Source organism: Dendropsophus ebraccatus, chromosome 5, assembly GCF_027789765.1.
Source record: "Dendropsophus ebraccatus isolate aDenEbr1 chromosome 5, aDenEbr1.pat, whole genome shotgun sequence".
Taxonomy (NCBI): Eukaryota; Metazoa; Chordata; class Amphibia; order Anura; family Hylidae; genus Dendropsophus; species Dendropsophus ebraccatus.
The window spans coordinates 10,097,313-10,105,205 of NC_091458.1; positions in this window are offsets into that span (position 1 = coordinate 10,097,313).

Genomic DNA, 7,893 nt, shown 5'->3' on the forward strand with positions numbered 1-7,893 from the left:
AACAGATTTTTATGATGATGATGCCATAGGAGAAAATGAATACATGGCAATAATTTTTGGCAAAGTTAAGGTGTCAAACAGAAGGTCGGAGACGGCCAGGTTTGCGATTATAATGTACATTGGTTGATGTAAATGTTCTTTAAGCAAGATCAATACAATTACTGTTAAGTTTGCACATAAAGACAGATTATAGATAAGGAAAATAAGAAACCCAAAGCCAGTGTGATATCCTTCGGGAAGACCAGGGAATCCAACTAGGACAAACTCAAAAAATTCTGATTTATTGGCCATGAACTCTTTCGATAACTGTGAGAAATACAATGTGATTGAATTAAATTATCTTACAAAAGAATCCAGATACTACTTAAGCAGATACATAAGAAAGAGCATTGGTCTACCGAATAGGACGGTTATACATGAACTGAACCAGGCCCAGACTGGCTTACCAGACGAATACCGATGAGCGGTCCTTGTCCAGAGGTTGAGAGAACATGGCAGCCGGATTTGACAATAGCAGGAGAAAAACATCTGAATGCACTCACCAAGTTGCAGAAAGTTTCTTTTTATGCATTGCTTGTGTAGCCATTACATTGTCCATGTGGGTAGTGAGGACGCCAACACCCTCCATTGATGAGACAGCTGTTTCACGCCCTAATTCGGCGCTTCTTCAGATCTCCAATGGAGAGTTTTAGGAAATATTTGCCTGCTTGCCCCTACTGTTTTTGGCCAGCAATCAGGCTGCCAACAATACAGTAGTGTGAATGCAGCCATAATATGTCATATGTACTCAGCAATCTATATAAAAAAAAAACTGTATATAGGCTTCTACATACTACAGCATTTAGAGTGGGCCCTCAAAGCCAATTCTACTGATGGACCCAGGCCAGTCTTTGACTTTTCACATGCCTTGTTCCAAAAGTGTAAGGTGCAGTGATGCTACACCATCTTACATATAATGAGAGTGTGAGGAGCCACATGGTGGTCAGCTGTTGTTCTCCATACCTCAATTTCCTTTTCCTTGCTATTTATTCTGGCACCGTCATGAGCTACAAAGGGAAAAATATTGTCATTCCAATATGTCTGGGATACATGCCACATTTGCAAAGTGAGCAAGACCAGTAACTTCTATAGTGTGGAGGAGAATTCGAAGGTTATGACTGTAGAGAGGGTCATGGACTTCTCAAGCGCACCAAGGGAAGGAGGGCAAGAGTCCTTCAACCAGACAATATGAATATGGTGAGGATAATGATGATAGCAACAGAGCATGATGATAACTGTGATCATATGTCGGGTCCCTAGCCGTGATAGTGAACATGGCCAGCAGCATCCTGGCTAACAAGCATAATTGCAATCAATCAGAGGGATAATTCCTGGTTATCCAAGAGATAATGGATCTTGTATATATGAGAGCTAGGATGGTCACATGAAGGCCCTATTACCTGGAGCGATAATCTGCTGTATCGGGCCCATTCAGCACATTATACCTCCATGTAATAAAGAGCCGATCATCAGCTGATCATTGCCTGTTGAAAAATCATTGGCTGCCGACCGTGGATCGCTACGTGTAATCGCTAATGCACGGCCGATGACAGATGGCAGATGACACTATAAGGAAAATAATAAAGTTTATACTATGTGTCCAGGCTCCCACTGTGTCCAGGTGCCTTTACCCTCTGTTTCCTGCTCCCCTCAGCTGCCTCTGACACTTCTGACCCCAAATCTGTAGTGACCGGCTGCTCAGCCAATCACTGATCATGGGGCTGTCCTGTCTTGGTCAGTGATTGGCTGAGCAGCTGTCACTGAAGGGACCGGGCCAGAGGTGTCAGCAGCAGCTGAGGGGAGCAGGAAATGCAGGGAAAAGGCACCTGGACAAAGTCACAGCCCGACTCCCAGAACTGTGCGGACTGTGGCTGCTGGAGAGGATGATGGGGACACTGAGGGACACAGGGCACTGAAGGGACACTGAGCATCCCCCTGCCATCATCCTCTCCAGCAGCCACAGCCCACACAGCTCTGGGAGTCGGGGTGTGACATTACCATGTTATCCAGGAAGTTACATCACCATGTTATCCAGGAAATGACATCACCATGTTATCCAGTAAGTGGCATCACCATTTTATCCAAGAAGTGAAGCTTTGATGCAGTAGTAAGTGCAGAGAAAAAAGCACTTTATAAGCATTTCCCGTAATAAGTGTATATTGGTGATTTTTTTGGGGAAATACAATACTTAAAGGAGAAGTCCGGCGAAAATTTTTATTTAAGTGGCCGGTCCACACGAAAGATCCCTGTATCGTGTAAAGACACTGCAAACCAGCACCAATTTCGTTGATCAGCATTTTGCTTGGCTGCTTCAAAGGAGTCGCGAAAGAGAAAAGTTGGGAGAGCCCTGAAAAATACTCATGAAGCCTCTTCTACACCAGAGTTGAAGAGTCAAACTTCATTTCTTTGCTTCAGACAGCTTAGGGAAAAGATCTTGGAGGTAATTGAAAGCTGTCGACTCCTTATCTAGAGCCCTGACAAATTGTCATCAGTACCTTGCATGGGTCCACCAGTGGCTCCCACTTTACATTGTTTTTCCCCACAGTGAACTCTGGTCGCTGAGGCCAGTCCCGCCAGTGGTAGCGCGCTTTAGTATCCCGGCTGTCCCAAAGGCAAATAAAGCAAGGATACTTAGTAAAACCACCTTGGAGGCCCATCAGAAATGACACCATTTTGAAATCTTCAATAACTTCCCAACCGTACTCATCATACTTCAAGGCACCTAACAACATCTTGACACTGGTGTATTCTTTCTTTTTAGGTGCACCAAGTAAGCCACAGGAAGAGATGGATACTTGTTCCCATTTAGGGATGGTCCGAATCTGCCGAGGTTCGGGTTCGTATGAACCCGAATGATCGGCATTCGATTCCCACTGTCTGCCCGCTCCGTGCAGCGAGTGGATACAGCGGGAGGAACGCCTGGAAAACTGGGATACAGCCTATGGTTATGGCTGTATCCCAGTTTTCCAGGCGGTCCTTCCGCTGTATCCACCCTCTCCACGGAGAGGGCAGACAGCGGGAATCATTTCCGAGGGTTCGGGTTCGTACGAACCCGACCTGAACCAGGTTCGGACCATCCCTATTCCCATTGTGAAGAAGCACGGCTTTTAAGCTCTTGCATGAGCTGTCTATGAAGAGACGCCACTCATTTGGGTTACAGGGAATACTTATAGCCTCGAATAGACCCGCCACATTGGTGCAGAAGCACAGTCCGTCTTGATGACTTAGAAGGTGAAAAAATTTGGTGACGCTTCCTTTGACCTGTGACTTGGACGCTTTCATCTAATAAGTTCCATTGCTTGAGCCTTGATGTCAGAAGTTCAGCGTTGGACTTGGTGAGACCAAGGTCTCTGATCAGATCGTTGAGGTCTTTTTGGTTAGGGTAGTATGGCTTCTGCTCCTCATCTGCACATGAAGAGAAATCGTGATCTTCAACACCTTCCTGGGTGTCTGATCTGCTGCTTTCTTCTAAAGGTGGTGTTGCTCTGTCTGGAGGTGTTAGTACAGGAAGTTCAGGGCAGTGTGGTACTGGGGTAATAGATGAAGGAATGTCAGGATGCGTTGCATTTTTGCTAGTGCGACGTTTTAAAGGGTCCACCATGCAGAAGTACTGCAAATAAGAACTGCAGAAGAACTGCAATTAAAAATGTTCAATCTTTATTTCATGCAGTATCAAAGTACTGAGGATTCAGCAGAGCAAGACTGATCACCCGGTAGCAGAGTAACACACAATATATACATTTGAAAGTAGTGGTCCTTCCTAAGCTCCTCCTGTAATGGGTGTGGGATGAAGTGTGAATACTGTTGTTATCAGAATCTGAATAAAGAATGAATTCACACCTGTCTGTCCAGGTCAATTCCCCTTTGTCTGTGATGGCTGTTGCCCACTTACTATGCAATCCCAATCAATTAGATCATTTCTCCCCTTCTCTCAGGAAGGGCTATAGTGGCCCTATATAACTGTAGTTATACAGCTACCTACAATTCTGTACAGTTCCAGAAAGTTCTAGATAAATCTGGACAGTTCTAGAAACTTCTTGATAGTTCTCACAATTCCAGAAACTTCATAAGTATATTGAAATATGGTGAGTATCCTTTAAAAATAGATCAATTTCAAAATATTATTGTGCTGACCACAAAAGCAAAGTTTACAGGGAATAATACGTTTTTTCTATTCATTTAGGGTACAAACAATGAGGAAAACACACACAACTGGGAACAAAAAATTTTTGGAAAATTGTTACATGGTTTTATTGTTTCAATTATCGTTAACGATAAACGATCTCTAACGACCGCTTAGCGAGCTTCTTGAGATCGTTTGCGTAATTCAAAGGAGCAATGGTCTTTAATTGTAGTCGTTCTTGTGGTAGTTTTTTTTCCTCGTTGATCGTTCGCTTCACAATGATTCGACGGAACGATAAACAATAGATTATCATACAAGTAGGTGGGGCGAGTCATCCCCCCCCCCCCCAATTTTTTCTCTGCCTTCAATGGGCGTATTGGTGTGCATGTTTTATAGAGCATTGTGGTCATAATATACAAAGTGTTGGGGGGGGGCTCCTCGAATGTTTTATTGTAATATTTTTCGTCCTAGACCTGAGAAATTGTGTACGGAGGACAGGGCCTTTTCAACCGCGTGGTCACCAACCAGAAGTGAAGGCGGCCGAAGCAAGGGCCACATGCTAGCGAGCGGTGTGTGGGTTTCGCATGGTAGTCATAATATACGAAATGTTTAGGGGGGGGCTCCCCGAATGTAGCCGCAATATACGAGGTGTTTGGCGAATGTTTTTTAGCCCTTTTTGACCGCGTCGGATACACAGTGTGTTTGCAAAAATATAATTTATATTTTATATATTTAAGCTATTTAATGAAGTCTGTAAATCCACCATGAATGAATACAAATAATAGAATAATCAATAGAAAATGTATTGAAATGGAAATATGGTCCCTGTCAATCAATGTGTTAAGCCAATAGGATTCTCACTAATTAGCTGTTGAACGCACCCACTAACAACCAAGGTGAGAGAGAACTATTTTTTATTCCACCAAACGACTTGCGAACGATATACGAACGAGCAAAGATAAAAATAGGTCCAGGTCTCATTAAACCATCAACGATTTCTCGTTCGTCGTTTAATCGTTAACTGCTATTCAACCGAACGATTATAGTTTACATCCAAACGATGTAACGATAGTTCAAACTATAACCGTCCTTTGGAATAGGGCCCTAAGTTTGAGTTTTTCTTTAGGCAGGTTAGTTTGTGTAATGGCGCCAACTGTTACAACAATATAGTCTGTCATTAGTGCAACAGATCTATCATAGTCTTTCTATATAAATTAGGAAGTGGTTTCTCTCTTAATTATCGATCTTAAAGTTTTTTTAATCTCCTTATTTCTGAAACAAAATATGATGGGACTGGAGGAGTGCGGAACATAGGTGTACAGCAAGATCAAAGAGATGTAGACGTCCACTGGCGGCTTCTGTATCTGTTCATAGGTGTAAACCATGAGCCTCGGGACATAGAAGATGGCGATGACGAACCAGTGGGTCATGCAGGTGTAGAAGGCTTTATTCCAGCTATTGGACTTCACTGAGGAGCAGAGTTTTGCTATTACGATGCCATAGGAGAACATAATATAAGATAATGGGCCCAGGTGGCAGCCTAAGCTTATATAATATCCTTTCCAATGGGTTGGAGCTGGATCAATATAGGTTGTGACAATAACAGTTCCCATAGAACAGAAAAAGCCCTTTACCTTATTTGAGCCAATGAAAGGAACCCCGAGCATCAGGTAGAGGACACTAAGTGAGACCAGCAGAGCTAGCGCATATAATATTATCAGGGCCATTATAATGAATCTGGTATTCATGATGGAGTGATACCGGAGGGGAATGCAAATGGCCACGTAGCGGTCAATGGCCATAAACATGATGATAAAGGAATCCAGAGGATTAAGGACATGAACAATGCTCATTTGTAGGAAACATCCCATGAAGGTCATGGCTCCAGCTCCAAACCAATGCTTGGCCATGATTTTTGGCAAAGTGGTGGTGTCAAAGAGAAAATCGGAGAAGGCCAGGTTAGCGATTATAATGTACATTGGTTGATGTAAATGTTCTTTAAAGAAGACCAACATGATTACTGTGAGGTTTGCACATAGTGACAGATTATAGATCAGGAAAATAAGGAACCCAAGGGCAATGTGATATTTCTCAGGAAGGCCGGGGAATCCGACAAGGACAAACTCCACAAATTCTGATTCATTGGCCATGGACTTCTTCAATATCTGTGAGAGACATAATGTATTTAACCAATTCAACCTATAAACAATCCATATAATAAAACAGATACATTAAGGCTGTGTTCAGACACAGTATTTTTGGTCAGTATTTTGATCAGTATTTTTCAACGAAAACCAGGAGTGGATTGAAAACACAGAAAGGCTATGTTCACACACTGTTAAAATTTAGTGGATGGCCGTCATTTTATGACAAATAATTGCTGTTATTTGAAAGAAAAACAAAAAACAGCCGTCATTTGACATTAAATGACGGCCATCCACTAAAGTTCAACATTGTGTATGTTCTTTCCGTGTTTGTGTGGGTTTCCTCCGGATACTCCGGTTTCCTCCAACACCTAAAAACATACAGATAGGTGAAGCGCTGCAAAATCTGTGTGCGCTATGCAAATTAAAAAAAAAAAAAAAAAACAAAAACAAGGGCAGGCACACCAGTAGTCAACATGGATGTCAGTGAAGGCCCAGAAATAGCCAACATGGAGGCAAGGGCAGGCACACCAGTAGTCAACATGAATGCCAGTGAAGGTCCAGCAATAGCCAACATGGAGGCAAGGGCAGGCACAGCAGTAGTCAACATGGATGTCCATTACTGCTGTGGTCAATCCTGCCTTAAAAACGGCTACAACATTGAAAAAAGGTAGAAGGTACTGGTGAAAGGATGGCATAGGACACCCGTAAGATAAGATGACATCCACAGATAATATGGTTTGAAATGGAGAAGACAAGGAAGGTAAGGGCAGGCCCAGCAGTAGCCAACAAGTAGCCTTCTACCCCCAGCACCCTTTCGATTTTTCAATTTGACTGTAGCAGTTGGGTTAACATTCTATTGAAGTTCTATGCAGGTGTACTACAAATCCCAGCAATACAGTGTAGTACCCACTAGTTTAAGGGGGCTGTACGGTACAATCTGGTACTGGCTGGACCTAGATACACACTCTGTGATACCTCCTTACAATGAGCAGTGAAGTTTTATGCAGGTGTACTACAAATCCCAGCAATACAGTGTAGTACCCACTAGTTTAGGGGGGCTGTATGGTACAATCTGGTAGTGGCTGGACCTAGATACACGCTGTGATACCCCCTTACAATGAGCAGTGAAGTTTTATGCACGTGTACTAAAAATCCCAGCAATACAGTGTAGTACCCACTAGTTTAGGGGGGGGGCTGTACGGTACAATCTGGTAGTGGCTGGACCTATACACACTCTCTGACACCCCCTTCCAATGAGCAGTGTAGTTCCATGCAGGTGCACTACAAATCCCAGCAATCCAATGTAGTACAGCAGGACCACCAGCCCTAAAATAAAAAAAGAGTACATTGTGCACTTCTTAGGGGTCTGTATGCAACACCTAATGCCCCCTTTCTGCCAGCAGCCGATCACCACACTGTGCTGGTTAAATCGTGGCAGCAGCACTGCAACTCCCAGCCAGCAGTCTGTAGTAATAGTAGGGCTGGGCGATTAATTCGATTAATTCGCACAGAATTTTTAAATCGATTAGATTTTTTTGTAAAAATCGTAAATTCGATTTTCACCAAAAATCATTGCGGGCGGCG